This window comes from Ranitomeya imitator, chromosome 5, assembly GCF_032444005.1.
Source record: "Ranitomeya imitator isolate aRanImi1 chromosome 5, aRanImi1.pri, whole genome shotgun sequence".
Lineage (NCBI taxonomy): Eukaryota > Metazoa > Chordata > Amphibia > Anura > Dendrobatidae > Ranitomeya > Ranitomeya imitator.
In genome coordinates this window covers 348,043,570-348,069,617 of record NC_091286.1, presented here as the reverse complement: position 1 = coordinate 348,069,617, position 26,048 = coordinate 348,043,570, and positions in this window count along the sequence as shown.

The window sequence follows — 26,048 nt, the reverse complement described above, 5'->3', positions numbered from 1 at the left end:
TATGCGCCAGTCCTGCGGAACAGACCCTGTCGCTATAGAGTCACTAAAAATAAGAAATAATGGTTTATCTATTACATTACTTAGTTCTCTTAGTACTCGTGGGTGTATGCCATCCGGACCCGGAGATTTATCTATTTTAATCTTATTTAGCCGGTTTCGCACCTCTTCTTGGGTTAGATTGGTGACCCTTAATATAGGGTTTTCATTGTTTCTTGGGATTTCACCTAGCATTTCATTTTCCACCGTGAATACCGTGGAGAAGAAGGTGTTTAATATGTTAGCTTTTTCCTCGTCATCTACAACCATTCTTTCCTCACTATTTTTTAAGGGGCCTACATTTTCAGTTTTTATTCTTTTACTATTGATATAGTTGAAGAACAGTTTGGGATTAGTTTTACTCTCCTTAGCAATGTGCTTCTCTGTTTCCTTTTTGGCAGCTTTAATTAGTTTTTTAGATAAAGTATTTTTCTCCCTATAGTTTTTTAGAGCTTCAATGGTGCCATCCTGCTTTAGTAGTGCAAATGCTTTCTTTTTACTGTTAATTGCCTGTCTTACTTCTTTGTTTAGCCACATTGGGTTTTTCCTATTTCTAGTCCTTTTATTCCCACAAGGTATAAACCGCTTACACTGCCTATTTAGGATGTTCTTAAACATTTCCCATTTATTATCTGTATTCTCATTTCTGAGGATATTGTCCCAGTCTACCAGATTAAGGGCATCTCTAAGCTGTTCAAACTTTGCCTTCCTAAAGTTCAATGTTTTTGTGACTCCCTGACAAGTCCCCCTAGTGAAAGACAGGTGAAACTGCACAATATTGTGGTCGCTATTTCCTAAATGCCCAACCACCTGCAGATTTGTTATTCTGTCAGGTCTATTAGATAGTATTAGGTCTAAAAGTGCTGCTCCTCTGGTTGGATTCTGCACCAATTGTGAAAGATAATTTTTCTTGGTTATTAGCAGAAACCTGTTGCCTTTATGGGTTTCACAGGTTTCTGTTTCCCAGTTAATATCCGGGTAGTTAAAGTCCCCCATAACCAGGACCTCATTATGGGTTGCAGCTTCATCTATCTGCTTTAGAAGTAGACTTTCCATGCTTTCTGTTATATTTGGGGGTTTGTAACAGACCCCAATGAGAATTTTGTTACCATTTTTCCCTCCATGAATTTCAACCCATATGGACTCGACATCCTCATTCCCTTCGCTAATATCCTCCCTTAAAGTGGACTTTAGACAAGACTTTACATAGAGACAAACCCCTCCTCCTCTCCGATTTTTACGATCCTTTCTAAACAGACTGTAACCCTGTAAGTTAACTGCCCAGTCATAGCTTTCATCTAACCATGTCTCGGTTATTCCCACTATGTCAAAGTTACCTGTAGATATTTCTGCTTCTAGTTCTTCCATCTTGTTTGTCAGGCTTCTGGCGTTTGCGAGCATGCAGTTTAGAGGATTTTGTTTTGTTCCAATCTCCTCACTGTGGATTGTTTTAGAAATGTTCTTACCTCCCTTCTGAGTATGTTTTCCTGGGTCGTCTTTGTTCGAGTCTAATGTTTTTCTTCCCGTCCCCTCTTCTTCTAGTTTAACGCCCTCCTGATGAGTGTAGCGAGTCTTCTGGCGAATGTGTGTTTCCCAGGTTTGTTGAGGTGGCAGAAAGATGGCAGAAAGGGGTTAAGCAACCAAAGATCAATATTTCCCCACAATACAGCTGTATCCTCTTTGTCCCGAAATACACACTCTGTTGTGACTTTTTCTACACCATACAGTCCTCAGTTTAATGAAATCAAATCAATAATTAAAAAAACACTTACCTGTCATTAATCAGGATGATGTATTGCGTGTCTGTTACAGGATTCCATAGATGTGCAGGCAGTAGATACAACATGTATGTGCACGCACTGGATAATAGCAAGCCGTTTCAATTGACTTCTGGCACGGTCCACGAAATTACATCCTTTATCAATTGCGACACACAATATGTGGTTTATTATATTCTATGCCTAAAGTGTGATTTAAAATATATTGGGTGCACCCTCTAAAAAAAGGATAGCAGAAGATTTATCAAACATCAGCAATAAAAACGTTTCCTATTCGGGAGCCTCTATACATTTTGTTAATGTTCACAAAGGTGATGTTTCTCACCTTGCGTCTTTTGGATTTGAAAAGGTTAACAATCCTATTCGTGGAGGTGATAGACGTAAACTACTTACTATCAGGGAAGCCTTTTGGATCTTGAAATGAAATACTAAATATCCGAAAGGAATGAATTTCAGAAATGATTTATTCTATATATATTAATAATTGGTTTCCTTGCACCGATAGCTCCCATGACGTCGGCGTGGCACACTCCTTGTGCATACTAATGTAAATACACTTTGCTGTTTTCTGATTAGTTGGGTTTTTCTATATATGATCACATTTTGTTATTTCTGTATCCTATGACTAAGGGCGCTATTATGGTGCCAGAAATGCGTAATGTTCTTTTATTTATTTTAACTTTGTCTTACAATGCCAAATAAAGATTTTTTATTTTATCTCACAGTTTGGTGTGCCGGATGAAATCCCCCTTTTTTTGTCTCAATTGTGGCTGTGCTTACCAGCAGGATTGGCATCCACCTGCCACACATTGAACTCAGCCTTTTTAGGATTCATATGCTATGTTGCAAGCTCCCTGACCTCCACTCGTCTATTTTTGAAACAGAGAAGGAACTGGAGGCTTTGGGAACTCTAAAATTAACTTTTGATGGAAAAGCAACCTCTACTGAAAAGTAAGTTCCTGACAGCATTGACTCTCAAATCAATAAAGGTCCCACCAATAACTTTGAGTGCGAACATTGATATGTTTGTGAAATTGGTGAGCGCCAACCCAAGAAATGTCTCCACTACAATTCTTGAACATTAAACCAAAAAAATAGAAGCAAAAAAGTCGAACCAATCACATAATATAGTAGAATTCAAGTAGACAACAACAGAATCAACCTAAAAAAACCACTTGAAAAAGAATATATATACCAAAATAAATCACAAACAAAAAATATATTCAAAATATAAATAAGTTTATTAAGGACACCAATCCAATTAGACACACACAATAAAAAACATATATGACAAGTCTAAAAACTAAGGGAAACAGAGCACCACCAGTAATCAGGACAAATTGCCTAAAATAAGCATATACTTTGATATAAATCCAGCTATCATAAGTAGGGAAATATGTATTTCATGTCATCATTCACATATTAATTAAATAAGAATCCTAAGGTTTGATCGATATATCATAAAGTGCCTTAAGTCACAGGGTACATATAGCCCCAAATAGTTTATAAAGTGCACATACTAGGAATATAAATAGTAATCCCCAATGGGAAACTTAGCCAAGATAAAGTGAATACATATACCAACCGGGATTCATTTCCCTCGTGGCGCTGCTGCTGTCCCGCACTCCAACGCGCGTTTCACACGTTGCTTCGTCAACATAACTATGCTTTTGAACATAAAATGTTGATTGAACGACTGTCTACAAGAACTGATATGGTCATTAAACCTTCTGACAAAGGTGGTAACATTGTCATCTGGCCCTGTGACATGTATGAGAAAAGGGTCTATATGTTACGGAACTTCAACAAATAACTAGGATAGAAGGGGAGAAACTGACCCTGCACTGAGACTAGGCTGATACCCTATGATGGAGTGGGCGACCCATTCCTTGCGAATAGACCCACCGACGGTCCTAGGTTAATCTCAACCAAAGACCTATAGATAGGGGAAAGGAGGTCCCTAAAAGATCTAAGTGCAAGTAAAAAAGCTGCGGAGACACCATCACGTGTTTCTCGACGCAAGCAGTGAATAGCCGGGCCTTTCCCCGGGAAGGAATAACCACGGGAAGGGCAGCATCCTATGAAGGAAAGCCACCTATGCCAAGCATGGTATCCATCCACAGACAGCTGTTTCGGGGTTTTTGCCCCTCATCAGTGTGGAGTAGGAATCTGGCTATTAGGAGCAGTGCCTAGTAAAAAGGCTATAAAGGCACAGATGATTGGCCTCGGGGAGACCAAAGCATCCAACACCGTGGAGACACCATCACGTGTTTCTCAACGCAGTGATTCCAGAACACTGCCCCCATCCCTTATGGGAAATATGCAGATGCAAGTAAAGAAGCTGCGGAGACACCATCACGTGTTTCTCGACGCAAGCAGTGAATAGCCAGGCTTTCCCCGGGAAGGAACAACCACGGGAAGGGCAGCATCCTATGAAGGAAAGCCACCTATGCCAAGCATGGTATCCATCCACAGACAGCTGTTTCGGGGTTTTTGCCCCTCATCAGTGTGGAGTAGGAATCTGGCTATTAGGAGCAGTGCCTAGTAAAAAGGCTATAAAGGCACAGATGATTGGCCTCGGGGAGACCAAAACATCCAACACCGCGGAGACACCATCACGTATTTCTCAACGCAGTGATTCCAGAACACTGCCCCCATCCCTTATGGGAAATATGCAGATGCAAGTAAAGAAGCTGCGGAGAGACCATCACGTGTTTCTCGACGCAAGCAGTGAATAGCCAGGCCTTTCCCCGGGAAGGAACAACCACGGGAAGGGCAACATCCTATTAAGGAAAGCCACCTATGCCAAGCATGGTATCCATCCACAGACAGCTGACCTAAGACAACCCAGCACCAGGGGAAAAAGACCAGCAGCCAGAAAACCACAACAAGATGGCGGATTGTCAAAAACAGAACAGATTCTAACACTATAGACAGTTACGGGACCCTAAATGCTATCGTAGACTTATTTTTAACCCCTTATCATTCTTTTGTTCACAGTTAAAAGATATTTTGGAACAGGCAGTAGACTCCCTGATCAACAGTAGAAAACAGATGGAATACCTGACTGTAGAACATCTGACTATTGCTACCTTCTATATTCTCCTGAATGTACACAAAAATGCATCTTGTCCACCAGGCCACCCCATTATAGCAGGTAATAACAATTTCAGTGAATCGATTTGCAAATGGATTGATTTTGTTCTCCATCCCTTAGTAGAGACTTTACCATCTTAACTTAAAGACAACAACGATGTGCTCCGCAAATTGGACAGTCTACAGCTAGATGACAAATTTCAAAAAACTGACCGTCACATCCAAACATAGATCAAGTGCGAACAGGTGCGGAACCTAGAGTCACCAACTCGTACACAGTCAAACAAACAAGGCAGCACACTGTAGCGCCAAAACATGCAAACATGAAACATGAAAGTTAGACTGCATTACTGCACTAGAAATATGAAAAAAATGAGAGCATTTGGGGCATAAATTGGCCAATTTACGTGTACCTGGTAGCCACTTTACGGCATCTCTCGTATACCAGGTCCTACGCTTTCCCTGCTGAGAACAAACGTCTTCATCTGAATGGGTACCTTTGAAACCTCTTCTTAGACTAAATTTCTCTCTCTCTGTGGAGGGGTAATGGACCTGCTGCGATTAAAACACCTGTGGCTAAGAGGCGGAGTGCTCGGTCAGAAGGCTAGTAAATACAAATTTCAAAAAACTGATCGTCACATCCAAACATAGATCAAGTGTGAACAGGTGCTGAACCTAGAGTCACCAACTCGTACACAGTCAAACAAACAAGGCAGCACACTGTAGCGCCAAAACATGCAAACATGAAACATGAAAGTTAGACTGCATTACTGCACTAGAAATATGAAAAAATGAGAGGGTTTAGCGCATAAATTGGCCAATTTATGTTTACCTGGTAGCCACTTTACGGCATCTCTCGTATACCAGGTCCTACGTTTGTTTTACAGTTAGATGACGACATGATATTGGTGACTTGCGACCTAGAATTCCTTTACATGTCAATTTAAAATGAAGACGGACTCCATGCTGTGAAAAAATTTCTGCTGATGTCAAATGTAGATTGTGAGTTTTGTTCATTCATCCTAGACCTCTTCCAGTTTGGACTCACCCATAATTGTTTTCTTTTCAACAATCAGTGCTTCTTACAGCTCCAGGGAACAGCTTTGGTGTGGCTTTTGTGCCTTCATATGCCAATCTGTTACTGGGGCTGTGGGAAAAAGTGATCTTCACCACTAAACCTATATCATTAGTGGATAGGGTGCAATACTGGGGGAGGTATATTGATGATATTCTATGCATTTGTCAGGGATCTCTGGATGAGTTGCTAACCTTTATGAATTATCTGAAACAAAATGATATTAACCTCCGTTTGACATATAAAGCTGGAAGATCTGATATTGAATTCTTAGATATCCTTCTACAAGTTGATGAATCTGGACATATACACCTTGATGTGTTTTGTAAGCTGACCTCCACAAACAGTTGCATCATCATCACACCAACAGAGCCTCATTCGAGGAATTCCCGTGGGACAATTCTTGAGGATGCGGCGCATTTGTTCAGATGATTAACTTTTTGAGAAACAAAGCAAATATCTGAGTAATACATTCAAGGAGTGAGGCTACTCATGTTCAAATATAAAATATGGCTATTGGTGAGCAAATAGAACAAATCAATCTGAGGCGCTGACTAAACAAAAATCTCAAACAGAGCTTTCAGACAAGGTATGCTTCATCCACTTATATAATTCTAGATGGCGTGAGGTCTAAGAAATTCTGACTAGACATTAGAAGGTCTTACAATTTAAAATATCTTCCGACCAAGCCAGCTATTACCTGCAGACAATCCTAAAATATTCATGATGTATTGGTATACTGCCACTACAAAAAGAATTTCGAGTACTTATTTGGATCTCGGGGACCAAAGTGGGGCTGTCGTACATGCGGGTCATGCGTCGCCTGTCAAATATAGAAAGATGTACCACTTTTTTTTAATGCTGATGAGATTAGGACATTTAAAATTTTATATCCCATCACTTGTACCACCACAGCAGTTATATATATATGGGTGGCATTACCAGACAGGCTTTGGGTGCAGGTGGAGGACTGTTGTGAATTCTGTTGTCGGGCTCCCTCCTGTGGTCATGAATGGTACTTCGGCTGGTTCTGTCCATGGACTTCCTCTGGTGGGTGTTTCTGAGTTTCACAGGTGACGAGGTTAATTCGTTAGCTGCTGCTCTATTTAACTCCACTTAGATCTTTGCTCCATGCCACCTGTCAATGTTCCAGTATTGGTCTAGTTCACTCCTGGATCGTTCTTGTGACCTGTCTTCCCATCAGAAACTAAGTTCCAGCTTGTATTTCTTTGGTTTGCTATTTTTCTGTCCAGCTTGCTATTTAATTTGTTGTCTTGCTTGCTGGAAGCTCTGGGACGCAGAGGGAGCGCCTCCGCACAGTGAGTCGGTGCGGAGGGTCTTTTTGCGCCCTCTGTGTGGTCTTTTTGTAGGTTTTTGTGCTGACCGCAAAGTAACCTTTCCTATCCTCGGTCTGTTCAGTAAGTCGGGCCTCACTTTGCTAAATCTATTTCATCTCTGTGTTTGTATTTTCATCTTTACTCACAGTCATTATATGTGGGGGGCTGCCTTTTCCTTTGGGGAATTTCTCTGAGGCAAGGTAGGCTTTATTTTTCTATCTTCAGGGCTAGCTAGTTTCTTAGGCTGTGCCGAGTTGCATAGGGAGCGTTAGGCGCAATCCACGGCTATTTCTAGTGTGTTTGATAGGTTTAGGGATTGCGTTCAGCAGAGTTCCCACATCCCAGAGCTTGTCCTTATTATCAGTAACTATCAGGTCATTCCGTGTGCTCTTAACCACCAGGTCCATTATTGTCCTGACCACCAGGTCATAACAGAGGACCGAGAGGAGGTTGAGGGGGCAGAAGCAGTGGAGGAACTTCTAGATACAGAGGATCGACGAGCAACTCGTGGCGACGGCAAGACTTGGACAGCAGCCCCTTCTCCTGATGTCGCCATAGTTACCCAGTACCCAGTCACCGACATGTAACACCCCTGTCCATGTCTACTCGTCCAAGTGTCTGTGGTGAAATACACCCTGTCACATACAGAGTTTCTCAAGGAAGCGGTGATGTTGTGTGCGACATGCTGGTGTAGCGCAGGCACAGCTTTCTTTGAGAAGTAGTGGCGACTGGGCATCTGGTACTGGGGCACTGCGACGGACATAAGGTCTCGAAAATCCTCTGTGTCCACCAGGCGGAAAGGCAGCATTTCTGTAGCCAACAGCTTTCTGAAGAAGAAATTCAACCTCTTAGCTTTGTCATGGCTAGGAGGAAATGGTCTTTTACTTGTCCACATCTGAGGGACTGAGGCCTGGCTGCCGTGCATAGACGGAGTTGAGTAGGGTGTCCCTGGCAAACTGCTGGTCTGTGAGGAAGGTGCAGGCGGACATGTTATGTTGCCTTGATCAAAATGTGGTGTCGATGTCGGAGAGTGCTCAACACCAGCAGGTGTTTCCACTAGCAAAGGTCCTGACGACCTGCCAATCACACTGGCTGTTGCGGGTAAAGAGGTGGAAGGTCTATATCCAAAACCATGTGCGACTGCTGTCCACACAGTCACAGAGGATGAAGAGGATGCAGATGCACTTGATGGGGCAGACGGTGGTTGACCTGGCCCACTAGACCGCATTGTAGCACAGTGAGCTTCCCACTACAACTTATGCCTCATATCCATGTGACGATTCATGCATGAAGTACTCAAGCTAGTGATTTTTTGGCCTCTACTGAGATTTTGTTGACAAATCTTACAGACAACATGAGTTGGGTCATCCCTTGCGATGTCAAAAAATGCCCAGGCTATGCAAGGCTTTTCGCCTGTGTGACCTGAAGAGCCACCACGACTTCAGGTCTGAGGCACAGTCGGGGATTGAGATGCACTTGTTGACGTGCTTCCAGTACTCCGTCTCTGTCCAGGAAGGCACACCGTTACCTCGTCTTCAGACTCGTCACTAACTAATAACTGGATTAGATGCAGTAAAAATAGAGATACACAGGCGGTATAGTTTGTTTCACAGGCGGGCTACTCTGCTGACTTGCAGACACTGCTCTTAGGCCCTAAACTATTACATGGTATAGTTGCAGTGAAAATAGAGATACACAGGTGGTATAGTTTATTTCACAGGCGGGCTACTCTGCTGACGTGCAGACACTGCTCCTAGACCCTAAACTAATAACTGGATTAGATGCAGTGAAAATAGAGATACACAGGAGGTATAGTTTGTTTCACAGGTGGGCTACTCTGCTGACGTGCAGACACTGCTCCTAGGCCCTAAACTATTAACTGGATTAGACGCAGTGAAAATAGAAATACACAGGCGGTATAGTTTGTTTCACAGGCGGGCTACTCTGCTGACGTGCAGACACTGCTCCTAGGCCCTAAACTATTAACTCGATGAGATGCAGTGAAAATAGAGATACACAGGCGGTATAGTTTGTTTCACAGGCGGGCTACTCTGCTGATGTGCAGACACAGCTCCTAGGCCCTAAACTAATAACTGGCTTAGATGCAGTGAAAATAGAGATACACAGGCGGTATAGTGTGTTTCACAGGCGGGCTACTCTGCTGACGTGCAGACACTGCTCCTAGGCCCTAAACTATTAACTGGATTAGATGCAGTGAAAATAGAGATACACAGGCGGTATAGTTTGTTTCACAGGCGGGCTATTCTGCTGATGTGCCGATCCTGCTCCTAGACCCTAAACTATTAACTGGATTAGATGCAGTGAAAATAGCAATACACAGGTGGTATAGTTTGTTTCACAAGCGGGCTACTCTGCTGACGTGCAGACACTGGTCCTAGGCCCTAAACTATTAACTGGATTAGATGCAATGAAAATAGAGATACACAGGCGGTATAGTCTGTTTCACAGGCGGGCTACTCTGCTGATGTGCAGACACTGCTCCTAGGAACTAAACTAATAACTGGCTTAGATGCAGTGAAAATAGAGACACACAGGCGGTATAGTTTGTTTCACAGGCGGGCTACTCTGCTGACGTGCAGACACTGCTCCTAGGCCCTAAACTAATAACTGGATTAGATGCAGTGAAAATAGAGATACACAGGCGGTATAGTTTGTTTCACAGGCGGGCTACTCTGCTGACGTGCAGACACAGCTCCTAGGCCCTAAACTAATAACTGGCTTAGATGCAGTGAAAATAGAGATACACAGGCGGTATAGTTTGTTTCACAGGCGGGCTACTCTGGTGACGTGCAGACACAGCTCCTAGGCCCTAAACTAATAACTGGCTTAGATGCAGTGAAAATAGAGATACACAGGCGGTATAGTTTCTTTCACAAGCGGGCTACTTTGCTGACGTGCAGACACTGCTCCTAGGCCCTAAACTATTAACTGGATTAGATGCAGTGAAAATAGAGATACACAGGCGGTATAGTTTGTTTCACAGGCGGGCTACTCTGCTGATGTGCGATCCTGCTCCTAGACCCTAAACTAATAACTGGATTAGATGCAGTGAAAATAGCAATACACAGGCGGTATAGTTTGTTTCACAAGCGGGCTACTCTGCTGACGTGCAGACACTGCTCCTAGGCCCTAAACTATTAACTGGATTAGATGCAATGAAAATAGAGATACACAGGTGGTATAGTTTATTTCACAGGCGGGTTACTCTGCTGACGTGCAGACACTGCTCCTAGGAACTAAACTAATAACTGGCTTAGATGCAGTGAAAATAGAGACACACAGGCGGTATAGTTTTTTTCACAGGCGGGCTACTCTGCTGACGTGCAGACACTGCTCCTAGGCCCTAAACTAATAACTGGATTAGATGCAGTGAAAATAGAGATACACAGGCGGTATAGTTTGTTTCACAGGCGGGCTACTCTGCTGACGTGCAGACACTGCTCCTAGGCCCTAAAGTATTAACTGTATTAGATGCAGTGAAAATAGGGATACACAGGCGGTATAGTTTGTTTCACAGGCGGGCTACTCTGCTGACGTGCCGATCCTGCTCCTAGACCCTAAACTAATAACTGGATTAGATGCAGTGAAAATAGAGATACACAGGTGGTATAGTTTGTTTCACAAGCGGGCTACTCTGCTGACGTGCAGACACTGCTCCTAGGCCCTAAACTATTACATGGTATAGTTGCAGCGAAAATAGAGATACACAGGTGGTATAGTTTGTTTCACAGGCAGGCTACTCTGCTGACGTGCAGACACTGCTCCTAGGCCCTAAACTATTAACTGGATTAGATGCAGTGAAAATAGAGATACACAGGAGGTATAGTTTGTTTCACAAGCAGGCTACTCTGCTGACGTGCATACACTGCTCCTAGGAACTAAACTAAGAACTGGATTAGATGCAGTGAATATAGAGACACACAGGCGGTGTAGTTTGTTTCACAGGCGGGCTACTCTGCTGACGTGCAGACACTGTTCCTAGGCCCTAAACTATTAACTGGATTAGATGCAGTGAAAATAGAGATACACAGGCGGTATAGTTTGTTTCACAGGCAGGCTACTCTGCTGATGTGCAGACACTGCTCCTAGGCCCTAAACTAATAACTGGATTAGATGCAGCGAAAATAGAGATACACAGGCGGTATAGTTTGTTTCACAGGCGGGCTACTCTGGTGACATGCAGACACTGCTCCTAGGCCCTAAACTATTAACTGGATTAGATGCAGTAAAAATTGAGATACACAGGCGGTGCAGTTAGTTTCACAGGCGGGCTACTCAGATGACTATTAGACAATGCTACTAGCCCAAAAGGATTGGCTGAGCTAGATTACACCAAATGCTGTGACAAACACTTGCACAGACCTGCACAGACCTGCCTGACAAACAGTGCTATGAACTGCTGTAACATACCCTGATATTACAACTAGTCCCGACTCCTCTCGACTTCCTAAACCTATCTCTCTGACAATTCGCTCCAAAAAATTACTCTTTGTCTGTATAGTGGCCACAGCAGCAGCGGTGCCGTCTAACACTAAGCTGCAGCAGTGAGGAAATGGTGGCGATGGGGTAAATGGCTGGTTCTTATATGGCAAGGACATGTGACATACACAGCCAATGACACATGCCCTTGCTTGTGTGCATCACATGCACATTGCTGTGTGTGTGTGCACTGCTGATAGGCTGAGAGACTGCACCGCCCCACTGTAAATGCGGGAAAGAAAAAAAAAATGGAGATCGGCGTTGTTTCAGCACAGATCTATCCCCCCCCCCCCTCACCCGGCCACTATACACTGAAACAGTCTACTAACAATGATAAAATGATAAACAGTTTTTATGTGCAAATCAAGCAAGGCTTTTGCTGAACGAACAATTATCGAACAGAAACTCGAACAGCCGAATTTTAAGCAAATTGTTTGTGTTCGTCGAACGACTCGAACACCGCCCAAAACAGCTCGAATTTGAGATTGGTGAACAGTTCGACTAGAACACCGCTCATCAACAATACTACTCCCTGCTTATGTATTTACACAAATGGGAACTTTAATGTCAGACATCTTATCCAACTTTGGACAGGAATCATTGCTAATGGTAATTTTAATACTCTTGCCATTAGTGTTATTGATGCCTTTATATTACACATGTTCCAGGAACATGTCTACTGTGTATGTCCCTTAGTTTGTGAGGCACTTTTGCTTTTATAATTTATGTATTGTTTTACATATTAAATTATTGTTATTGATGCCTTTATATTACACATATTCCAGGAACATATATAGTGTGTATGTCCCTTAGTTTGTGAGGCACTATTGCGTTTATTATTTATGTATTGTTTTACATATTAATAATAAACTTTGGTATTTTACCATCCCTTTCACTGACCAAGCCTGTTTTCACCTTCATGACCAGGGAAAATTTACGATTCTGACCAGTGTCATTTTATGTGGTAATAACTCTGGAACACTTTAACCCCTTAGTGACAGAGCCAATTTGGTACTTAATGACCAGGCCAATTTTTGCAATTCTGACCACTGTCAATTTATGAGGTTATAACTCTGGAACGCTTCAACGGATCCCGCTGATTCTGAGATTGTTTTTTCGTGACATATTGTACTTCATGTTAGTGGTAACATTTCTTCGATATTACTTGCGATTATTTATGAAAAAAACGGAAATATGGAGAAAATTTTTAAAATTTTGCAATTTTCAAACTTTGTATTTTTATGCCCTTAAATCAGAGAGATATGTCATGAAAAATAGTTAATAAATAACATTTCCCACATGTCTACTTTACATCAGCACAATTTTGGAAACAAAATTTTTTTTTGTTAGGGAGTTATAAGGGTTAAAAGTTGACCAGCAATTTCTCATTTTTACAACACCATTTTTTTTTAGGGACCACATCACATTTGAAGTCATTTTGAGGGGTCTATATGATAGAAAATAATGAAGTGTGACACCATTCTAAAAACTACACCCCTCAAGGTTCTCAAAACCACATTCAAGAAGTTTATTAACCCTTTACGTGCTTCACAGGAACTGAAACAATGTGGAAGGAAAAAATGAACATTTAACTTTTTTTTGCAAACATCTTAATTCAGAACCATTTTTTTTATTTTCACAAGTGTAAAAACAGAAATGTAACCATAAATTTTGTTATGCAATTTCTCCTGAATACGCCAATACCCCATATGTGGGGGTAAACCACTGTTAGGGCGCACCGCAGAACTTAGAAGTGAAAGAGCGCCGTTTGACTTTTTCAATGCAGAATTGGCTGGAATTGAGATCGGACACCATGTCACATTTAGAGAGCCCCTGATGTACCTAAACAGTGGAAACTCCCCACAAGTGACACCATTTTGGAAACTAGACCCCTTAAGGAACTTATCTAGATGTGTGGTGAGCACTTTGAACCCCCAAGTGCTTCACAGAAGTTTATAACGTAGAGCCGTGAAAATAAAAAATCGCTTTTGTTTACACAAAAATGATCTTTTCGCCCACAAATTCTTATTTTCACAAGGGTAACAGGAGAAATTAGACCACAAAAGTTGTTGTGCAATTTCTCCTGAGTACGCTGATACCCAATATGTGGGGGTAAACAACTGTTAGGGCGCACCGCAGAGCTTGGAAGAGAAGGAGTGCCGTTTTACTTTTTCAATGTAGAATTGGCTGGAATTGAGATTGGACGCCATGTCGCGTTTGGAGAGCCCCTGATGTGCCTAAACAGTGGAAACCCCCCACAAGTGACACCATTTTGGAAACTAGACCCCTTAAGGAACTTATCTAGATGTGTGGCGAGCACTTTGAACCCCCATGTGCTTCACAGAAGTTTATAACGTAGAGCCGTGAAAAAAAAAATTGCATTTTTTCTACAAAAATGATCTTTTTGCCCACAAATTTTTATTTTCACAAGGGTAACAGGAGAAATTAGACCACTAAAGTTGTTGTGCAATTTCTCCTGAGTACGTCGATACCCAATATGTTGGGGTAAACCACTGTTTGGGTGCACCGCAGAGCTTGGAAGTGAAGGAGCGCCGTTTTACTTTTTCAATGTAGAATTGGCTGGAATTGAGATCGGACGCCATGTCGCGTTTGGAGAGCCCCTGATGTGCCTAAACAGTAGAAATCCCCCACAAGTGACCCCATTTTGGAAACTAGACCCCCCATGGAACTTATCTAGATGTGTGGTGAGAACCTTGAATGCCCAAGTGCTTCACAGAAGTTTATAATGCAGAGCCGTGAAAATAAAAAATATTTTTTTTTTCCACAAAAAAGATTTTTTAGCCACCAAATTTTTATTTTCACAAGGGTAACAAGAGAAATTGGACCCCAAAAGTTGTTGTCCAATTTGTCCTGAGTATGCTGGTACCCCATATGTGGGGGTAAACCACTGTTTGGGCGCACGGCAGAGCTCGGAAGGAAGGAGCGCCGTTTTGGAATGCAGACTTTGATAGAATGGTCTGCGGGTATTATGTTGCGTTTGCAGAGCCCCTGATGTACCTAACCAGTAGAAACCCTCCACAAGTGACCCCATTTTGGAAACTAGACCCCCCAAGGAACTTATCTAGATGTGTGGTGAGAACTTTGAATGCCCAAGTGCTTCACAGAAGTTTAGAATGCAGAGTCGTGAAAATAAAAAATATTTTTTTTTCCACAAAAAAGATATTGTAGCCCCCAAGTTTTTATTTTCACAAGGGTAACAGGAGAAATTGGACTGCAATAGTTGTTGTCCAATTTATCCCGAGTACGCTGATGCGCCATATGGGGGGGTAAACCACTGTTTGGGCGCACGGCAGAGCTCGGAAGGGAAGGAGCGCCTTTTTGGAATGCAGACTTTGATAGAATGGTCTGTGGGCATTATGTTGCGATTGCAGAGCCCCTGATGTACCTAAACTGTAGTAACCCCCCACAAGTGACCCCATTTTGGAAACTAGACCCCCCAAGGAACTTATCTAGATGTGTGGTGAGAACTTTGAATGCCCAAGTGCTTCACAGAAGTTTAGAATGCAGAGTCGTGAAAATAAAAAATATTTTTTTTTCACAAAAAAGAATTTGGAGCCCCCAAGTTTTTATTTTCACAAGGGTAACAAGAGAAATTGGACCCCAGAAGTTGTTGTCCAATTTATCCCGAGTACGCTGATGCCCCATATGTGGGGGTAACCCACTGTTTGGGCGCACGGTAGAGCTCAGAAGGGAGGGAGCACCATTTGACTTTTTGAGCGCAAAATTGGCTGTCGTGTTTGGAGACCCCCTGATGTACCTAAACAGTGGAAACCCCCCAATTCTAGCTCCAACCCTAACCCCAACACACCCCTAACCCTAATCCCAACCTCATCCATAATCCTAATCACTAACCCTAACCATAATCACAACCCTTACCCCAAAACAACCCTAATGTCAACCCTAACCATAACCCTAATCAAAACCCTAAATCCAACACACCCCTAATCCTAATCTCAACCCTAACCTCAAACCTAACCCTAATCCCAATACACCCCTAATCACAACCCTAACCTTAACCCTAATCCCAAACCTAACCCTAATCCCAAGCGTAACCCTAATGCCAACCCTAACCCTAATACCAACCCTAATCCAAACCCTAACCCTAATCCCAGCTCTAACCCTAACTTTAGCCCCAACCCTAGCCCTAACTTTAGCCCCAACCCTAACCCTAGCCCTAGGGCTACTTTCACACTTGCATCGTTTGGCATTCCGTCGCAATCCGTCGTTTTGGACAAGAAACGGATCCTGCAAATGTGCCCGCAGGATGCGTTTTTTGCCCATAGACTTGCATTGCCGACGGATCGTGACGGATGGCCACACGTCGCGTCCGTCGTGCACTGGATCAGTTGTGTTTTGGTGGAGCGTCGGCACAAAAAAACGTTCAATGAAACGTTTTTTTGTACGTCGCATCCGCCATTTCTGACCGCGCATGCGTGGCCGTAACTCCGCCCCCTCCTCCCCAGGACATAGATTGGGCAGCGGATGTGTTGAAAAACTACAGCTGCTGCCCACGTTGTGCACAATTTTCACAACGTGCGTCGGTATGTCGGGCCGATGCATTGCGACGGCCCCGTACCGACGTAAGTGTGAAAGAAGCCTAACCCTAAGTTTAGCCCCAACCCTAACCCTAAATTTAGCCCCAACCCTAACCCTAAATTTAGCTCCAACCCTAACCCTAAATTTAGCCCCAACCCTAGCCCTAACCCTACCCCTAACCTAACCCTACCCCTACCCCTAACCCTACCCCTAACCCTAACCTAACCCTACCCCTAACCCTACCCCTAACCCTACCCCTAACCTAACCCTAACCTAACCCTAACCCTACCCCTAACCCTAACCTAACCCTACCCCTAACCCTACCCCTACCCCTAACCCTAACCCTACCCCTAACCCTAACCCTACCCCTACCCCTAACCCTACCCCTACCCCTAACCCTACCCCTAACCCTACCCCTAACCCTAACCCTACCCCTAACCCTAATTTTAGCCCCAACTGCTGTTCTCCTGCCGGCCGGCAGATGGAGACAGATGGCGGGCGCACTGGGCATGCGTCCGCCATGTTCTGCTGCCGGCGGCCAGGAGGAGCAGCAAGAGGATCCAGGGACCTAGGTGAGTATGCTAGGGTCCCCGAATCCCCCTATTTCTCTGTCCTCTGATGTGCGATCACATCAGAGGACAGAGAATTACACTTTACTTTTTTTTTTTTTTTGCGGTCGCCGGTAAACAGTTAATTACCGGCGATCGCAAAACAGGGGTCGGTAATACCGACCCCGATCGTGCTCTTTGGGGTCTCGGCTACCCCCGGCAGCCGAGACCCCAAAGATTCTCCCGGTGCCGGCCGGCGGGCGCACTGCGCATGCGCCCGCCATTTTGAAGATGGCGGCGCCCACCGGGAGACACGAGGAGCATCGGGGGAGCTAGGTGAGTATTGGGGGGCCACCTGGGACCCCTTTTCTCTGTCCTCCGATGTGCGATCACATCGGAAGACAGAGAAATTAAAGAGAGATCGCTTTTTTTTTGCGATCGCCGGTAAACGGTTAATTACCGGCGATCGCAAATGCGGGGTGGGTTAAAAACCCCCCGAATCATGTTCTCTGGGGTCTCGGCTACCCTCGGCAGCCGAGACCCCGGAGAAAATCGGCCTCTGGGGGGTGCTATGGACTTTTTCCACAGCGCCGTTAATTAACGGCGCTGTGGTTTAAGTACCCTTAGCGGCCGCCGTTAAAAGGCGTATCGGTGGTCGCTAAGGGGTTAATGGATCCCACTGATTCTAAGACCATGTTTCTCATGACATATTGTACTTCATGATAGTGGTAAAAAAATTGTCAACAATATTTGCTATTATTTGTAAAAAAAAAATGGAAATTTGGCAAAAAATTGGAAAATTTAGCAATTTTCAAACTTTTAATCTTCAAAATCTTAACCAGGGAGTTATGTCACACAAAATAGTTAATAGATAACATTTCCCACATGTCTACTTTACATCAGTACAATATTTTAAACACCTTTTTTGTTAGGAAGTTAGAAGGGTTAAAATATGACCAGCAGTTTCTCATTTTTCGAGCAAAATTTACAAAACCATTATTTTAGGGACCACTTCTCATTTAAAGTGACTTTAAGGGGCCTATATGGCAGAAAATACCCAAAATTGACACCACTATAAATACTGTTCAATACCACAGTCAAGAACACTATTAACCCTTCAGGTGCTTCACAGAAATGTTTGCAATATTGAAGGAAAAAAATAACATTTAACTTTTTCTCATAAAAATTTTAATTTAAACCCAAATTTTTTATTTTCACAATAGTAACAGGAGAAAATGGACCACAAACTTTGTTGTGCAATTTCTCCTAAGCACATAGATACCTAAAATGTGACGAAAAACTATTGCTTAGGCACACGGCAAGGCTCGGGAGGAAAGGAGCACCGTTTTACTTTTTGCACGCAAAATTGGCTGGAATCAAGAGCGGACGACATGTTACATTTGTAGAGTCCCTAATGTTCCTAAACAGTGTAACGCCCCCACAAGTGACCCCATTTTGGAAACCAGCCCCATCAAGAAACTGATCTAGGTGTATGGTGAGCAGTGCACCTCGAACTCCCAGGTGCTTCACAGAAGCTTATAATGTTGAGCAGTGAAAATAAAAAAATCTAACTTGTTTCCCACAAAAATGTTACTTTTAGCCTTTTTTTCACTTGGGTAACAGGAGAAATTACACAATTTAATCTGTTGTGTACTTGTTTCCCATATGTGGGAAAACTACTGTTTAGGTGCACGGCAGGGCTTGGAAGGAAAAAAGCACTGTTTGACTTTTTAAATGCAAAATTTAATAGAATCATTAGCAAACACCATGTCTCTTTTGGAGAACCCCTGATGAGCCTAAACAGTAGAAACCCCCCATAAGTAACCCCAGTTGGAAAGTAGACCCCTCAAGGAACATACCTAGATGTGTGGTTAGCACCTTGAATCCCCATATGCTTCACAGAAGTTTATAATGTTAAGCAGTGAAAATAAAAAAAATTACATTTTTCCACCAAAAAGTTATTTTATCCCCAATTTTTTTATTTTCAAACGAGTAGCAGGAGGAATTGCATCATCGTATCGTAATTTCTCTGGAGTGCACTGACACCCCATATTTGGGGAAAAACTACTGTTTGGGTGCACGGCAGGGCTTGTAATGGAAGGAGTGACATTTTGGAGGGCAGACTTTGATGCAATGGTCTGCATATGTCATGTCACGTTTGGAGAGCCCTTGATGTGCCTAAACAGTGGACATTCCCATAAGTGACCCCCTTTTGAAAACTAGAAATCTCAAGGAATTTATTGAGATATGTGGTGCACAATATCTAAATTTTTAAAATCTTGAATTTTGCAGTGTTGATCTGTAAAAATAAAAAAATAAAAATTTCCACAAAAATGCTGTTTTAGCCCCAATTTTTTTTTCATTTTCACAAGTAGAGCAGGACAAATTGGACTCTAAAATTTGTTGTGCAACTTCTCCTTAGTATACCGATACCATATAAGCTCAGAAGTGAAAAAGCGCCATATTGGAGTTCAAATTTTGCTGGAATGGGTTGAGGGTACCATGTCACATTTGCAAAGCCCCTGAGGTGCCAGAAGAGCAGAAATCACTATATTTGACCTTATTTTACAAACTACATTCCCCAATTAATTTATCTAGGGGTGCAGTTATAATATTGACACCACATGTGTCTCACAGAATTTAATACCATTGGCCGGAGAAAGAACAAATTACATTTATACCACTAAAATGTTGTTTTAGCCACACGTTTTTAATAGTTCTAAGGGCTAAAAGGAAAAAATGGACCTCATTATTTTGTAAACATTACTCCTCACTGTGCCAATACCATATGTGTAATTGGAAAATACTTTTGAGACACAGTGGAAAGCTCGGAAGGGAAGCAGAGCCATATTATAGTGCAGTTATTACTGTTATGGTTTGCAAGTGCCAATACACATTGGGAGAGCCCCTGAGGTCCCATATCAGCAGAACCCCCAATAAGTGACCCAATTTTGCAGATTAAACCTTTCAATGAATTTATCCAAAGGTGCAGTGATCATATTGACATCACAGGTGTGTCACAGAATATTACACCATTGGGCACTGAAGAAAAAATAATTAAATTTTTACAGCCAAAATTTAGTTTTGGCCCCAGATTTTACATTTCCACATGGTGAAGAGGGTAAAAATGGCATCAAATTTGTCCTACAATTTCTGTTGAATGTGGCAATACTCAATGTGTGGCTGTACAGTACTGCTTAGCCATGTGGCGAGACTGGAGGGGCGGAGCTAAATCCATATACAGAGCCCCTAAGTGCTAAAAGATCAGAATCCCCTTTGTGATTTTATCTACAGGTGTAGTGATGATTTTGACTCAATTGGTGTTTTCCAGAAACAAGCAGCAGTGCATGTTGCTGAGTGAAAATTGAAAACTGCTGTTGAAGTGACCAGTATGTTATAGTGACTAGTAGGGTTGAGCGAAATGGATCTGACAAATTCAAAAATTGCCGACTTTCGGCAAAGTCGGGTTTCATGAAACCCGACCTGATCCTAGTGTGGGATCGGCCATGAGGTCGGCGATCTTTGCGCCAAAGTCGCGTTTTGTATGACGCGTTCAGCACCATTTTTCAGCCAATGAAGGAAGACGCAGAGTGTGGGCAGCGTGATGACATAGGTCTCGGTCCCCACCATCTTAGAGAAGGGCATGACAGTGATTGGCTTGCTTTCTGCGGCATCACAGGGGCTATAAAGAGGCATGCACGCCGACCGCCATCTTACTTCTGCTGATCGTAGCATAGGGAGAGGTTGCCGCAGCTTCATCAGAAGAAGGGATATAGTTAGGGAGGGAAGATTAAGCCCCGAAACTGCTTGTGCAGTAGTGATTTCCACTGTCCAACACCACCATTTGTTTGCAGGGACAGTGGAGGCTATATTTTTGTACATCAACTCTGTAGCTTATTAGGCTGCCTTATAAGGCTCCCTGATAGCTGCATTGCTGTTTGCACGCCACTGTTCAAACCAACTGCTTTTTTAAAAGCAAAAATCCTGTTGCTCCTTTCTGCACAGTTGTCTTGTTTATTTGCCAACACTTTTCTGTGCAGCAGTCCTTTTTATTGCTGCCATACTTTTCCTGAGATCATTGTAAGGAGATTGAATTTGTACCACAGTCCTTGTATTTTTTCATATATATCTTCCAGCCACGTTCTGCCACTTACATTGTGTTGTTTTATGCACAGGGCCTGAGGTTTGGTTTAGTCTCCGCCCAAAAAAAATTAGATTCAGATTATCACAAACTGGATATATTTCAGTCCTGTTAATTTGTGGTATATCAGCCAGCCACTTTCTGCCACTTAGAGTTCTATGAAAAAGTTTGGGCACCCCTATTAATCTTAAGATTAATGTTGTATAAAAATTGTTTTTTTGCAACAGCTATTTCAGTTTCATATATCTAATAACTGTTGGACATAGGAATGTTTCTGCCTTGAAATGAGGTTTATTGTACTAACAGAAAATGTGCAATCTGCATTCAAACAAAATTTGACAGGTGCATAAGTATGGACACCCTTATCATTTTCTTGTTTTAAATACTCCTACCTACTTTTTACTGACTTACTAAAGCACTTTTTTTTGTTTTCTAACCTCATTGAGCTTTGAACTTCATAGCTAGGTGTATGCAATCATGAGAAAAGCTACTTAAAGTGGCCACTTGCAAGTTGTTCTCCTGTTTGAATCTCCTCTGAAGAGTGGCATCATGGGCTCCTCAAAGCAACTGTCTAATGATCTGAAAACAAAGATTATTCAACATAGTTGTTCAGGGGAAGGATACAAAAAGCTGTCTCAGAGATTTAACCTGTCAATTTCCACTGTGAGGAACATAGTAAGGAAATGGAAGAACACAGGTACAGTTCTTGTTAAGGCCAGAAGTGGCAGGCCAACAAAAACATCAGAAAGGCAGAGAAGAAGAATGGTGAGATCAGTCAAGGACAATCCTCAGACCACCTCCAGAGAGCTGCAGCATCAACTTGCTGCAGATGGTGTCACTGTGCATCGGTCAACTATACAACGCACTTTGCACAAGGAGAAGCTGTATGGGAGAGTGATGCAAAAGAAGCTGTTTCTGCAAGCACGCCACAAACAGAGTCGGCTGAGGTATGCAAAAGCACATTTGGAGAAGCCAATTTCTTTTTGGAAGAAGGTCCTGTGGACTGATGAAACCAAGATTGAGTTGTTTGGTCATACAAAAAGGCGTTATGCATGGCAGCCAAAAAACACAGCATTCCAAGAAAAACACTTGCTACCCACAGTAAAATTTGGTGAAGGTTCCATCATGCTTTGGGGCTGTGTGGCCAATGCCGGCACCGGGAATCTTGTTAAAGTTGAGGGACGCATGGATTCCTCTCAGTATCAGCAGATTCTTGACAATAATTTTCATGAATCAGTAACAAAGTTGAAGTTATGCAGGGGATGGATCTTTCAGCAAGACTATGATCCAAAACACCGCTCCAAATCTACTCAGGCATTCATGCAGAGGAACAATTACACTGTTCTGGAATGGCCATCCCAGTCCCCAGACCTGATTATCATTCAACATCTGTGGGATCATTTGAAGAGGGCTGTCCATGCTCGGCGACCATCAAACTTAACTGAACTGGAATTGTTTTGTAAAGAGGAATGGTCAAAAATACCTTCATCCAGGATCCAGGAACTCATTAAAAGCTACAGGAAGCGACTAGAGGCTGTTATTTTTGCAAAAGGAAGATCTACTAAATATTAATGTTACTTTTCTGGTGGGGTGCCCATACTTATGCACCTGTCAAATTTTGTTTGAATGCAGATTGCACATTATCTGTTAGTACAATAAACCTCATTTCAAGGCAGAAACATTACTGTGTCCAACAGTTAATAGATATATGAAACTGAAATAGCTGTTGCAAAAAAAACAATTTTTATAAAACATTAAGCTTAAGATTAGTAGGGGTGCCCAAACTTTTTCATATAACTGTACATTGTGTGGTTTTATGCACAGGGCCTGAGGTTTGGTTCAGTATCCCCCCTAAATAAATGAGATTCAAATTATCACAAAGTGGATATATTTCAGTCCTGTTAGTTTGTGGTATATCAGCCAGCCACTTTCTGCCACTTACATTGTGTTGTTTTATGCACAGGGCCTGAGGTTTGGTATAGTCTCCGCCCCAAAAATGTGATATTCAAATTGTCACAAAGTGGATATATTTCAGTCCTGTTAGTTTGTGGTATATCAGCCAGCCACTTTTTGCCACTTACGTTGTGTTGTTATATACACTAGGCCTAAGTTGTGGTTCAGCCTCCCCCAAAAAAAGGGGAGATTCAAATTCTCACAAAGTGAATATACTTCTGTCCTTTAGTTTGTCGTATTTCAACCAGCCACTTTCTGCCACTTAGATTGCGTTATTATATACACTGGGCCTAAGTTTTGGTTCAGTCTCCTCCCAAAAAGGGGAGATTCAAATTTTCACAAAGTGGATATACTTCTGTCCTGTTAGTTTGTTGTATATCATCCAGCCACTTTCTGCCACTTAGATTGCGTTGTTATATACACTGGGCATAAGTTGGGGTTCAGTCTCCCAAAAAAAAGGGGAGATTCAAATTCTCACAAAGTGGATATACTTCTGTCCTGTTAGTTTGTCGTATATCAGCCAGCCACTTTCTGCCACTTAGATTGCGTTGTTATATACATTGGGCCTAAGTTGTGGTTCAGTCTCCCCCCAAAAAAGGGGAGATTCAAATTCTCACAAAGTGGATATACTTCTGTCCTGTTAGTTTGTTGTATATCAGCCAGCCACTTTCTACCACTTAGATTGCGTTGTTATATACACTGGGCCTAAGTTGTGGTTCAGTCTCCCAAAAAAAGGGGAGATTCAAATTCTCACAAAGTGGATATACTTCTGTCCTGTTAGTTTGTCATATATCAGCCAGCCACTTTCAGCCACTTACATTGTGTTTTTTTTGCACAGGGCCTGATTTTTTGTTCAGTCTCCCAAAAAGAAAGGGAGATTTAAAATCTCAACACATTTATATACACCTTCTATCTTGTTTTACAGTACCATATAACGGTTGTTATTCTGGTTAGATTTCCCAAAATATGAGGAAGTCAGGTGGAAGAGGCCGTGGGCGGTGGTTGCGAGCTGGTACTGATGGTGGTGGTGGTGGTGCATCTGGTGGTAGTGGCAAAAGCACAATAGCACCTAAGGCTGGAGGTATTGAGCCAGCGTCATCGTCTGGCTACACAAGGCCTTGAAGGCTCCCTTATCTGGGAGTAGGAAAACGGCTTTTAAAGCCGGAGCAGCAGGAAAAAAGTTTGTCTTTCCTTGCTGACTCAGCCTCTAGCTCTTTTGCCTCCTCTTCAGAAAGTTCCAAATATAAAAGCAGCGAGTCGTCAGTGGATGCTCCCGGTCAGGAACAAGACATTTCCTTGTGCCCTTCACCCAAACCAAAAGTGAAGGATGCGTCAGGCGACACTACAGGTTACTCCATGGAGCTCTTTACACATACCGTGCCTGGGTTAGAACGGTTAATTGTTAACTGCCCATTACAAGATGAATCGGACATGGAGTGCACTGATGCACAGCCACAGCTAGATTCTAATGCTGTTACATTGACTCAGATCAATACATTGCCCTCGCAGTGTACTGAGCCAGAATCTGACCCTGATGAGACTATGGTGCCCCGTCCCAATCGCTATAGTACCTTATACGGTGACACAGAGGAAGGTGCACATGACATTGAAGAGGAGGTGATAGATGACCCAGTTGTTGACCCAGATTGGCAACCATTGGGGGAAGAGGGTGCCGCTGCCAGTAGCTCAGAAGTGGAGGAGGATGATCCGCAGCAGCCATCTACATCGCAACAGCTGTCATCTGGCAGGCCCGTATCAGGCCAAAAACGTTTGTCAAAAACAAAAACAGTTTTAGGACAGCGTGGCCATCCGGTGAAAGTAGCACAGCATGCAATGCCTGAAAAAGTATTCCATAGTAGGAAGAGTGCAGTGTGGCAATTTTTTAACCAAGATCCAAATGACCAGTCAAAAGTTATCTGTAACAAATGCTCAAGGACCTTTAGCAGTGGGAAGAATCTTCAAAATTTAAATACAACATGCTTGCTTAGACATTTAACCAGCATGCACTTGCAAGCCTGGACTAACTACCAAACGTCCCATACCGTTGGTGCACCTGCTCATAATGAAGGTAGTCAGCAACGCTACATTTCTTCCCTCACTGTAAGCCCACCGGTTAGGACACCACCAGCAGAAAATGTGGAGGTATCGTCGCAAGGTCAAAGCAGTCAGGGAATCACAAGGTTATTGGTAGGAAACACTGTATGTAGGCCAACATCGAGAATACCATCACCAACCCTTTCTCAATCCGCCATGTCCACCACCACCACCACCACCGCTAGTTCCACCATATGCACCTATCCAGTCCAGCTCACCCTACAAGAGACACTCATTAGGAAAAGAAAGTACTCATCCTCTCATCTGCGTACACAGGGTTTGAACGCCCACATTGCTAGACTAATCTCGTTAGAGATGATGCCCTACTGGTTGGTTGAAAGCAAAGCTTTCAAAGCCCTGATAGCCTATGCAGTACCACGCTATGACCTACCCAGCTGACACTTCTTTGCGAGAAAAGCCCTCCCAGCCTCCACCAGCATGTCAAAGACCGCATTGTCCATGCACTGAGGCAATCAGTCAGTAGAAAGGTGCACCTCACAACAGATGCATGGACCAGTAGGTATGGCCAGGGACGTTACGTGTCCATCATGGCACACTGGGTTAATGTGGTGGATGCAGGGTCCACAGGGGACAGCCATAGAGGGACAGTTCTGCCTAGCCCACGGTCTAGGAAACAGTTGGCTGTAGGCGTTCGCCACCCCTCCTCCTCCTCCTCCTCCTCCTCCAGAAGCAAAAGCTCGTCCACAGAGTGCAGTCGCATGACCACTCCATCCACAGCTGCCAGTGTTGCACACGAGGTGTCCCATTATCGAACAGCTAGTGGTAAGCGTCAGCAGGCTGTGTTAGAAATTAAGTGCTTGGGTGACAACAGACACACCGCGGAAGTACTGGCCAAGTACTTGCAGCAACTAACTCAGTCATGGCTGGGCAGTGTACATCTTGAGGCAGGCAAGGTAGTCAGTGATAATGGAA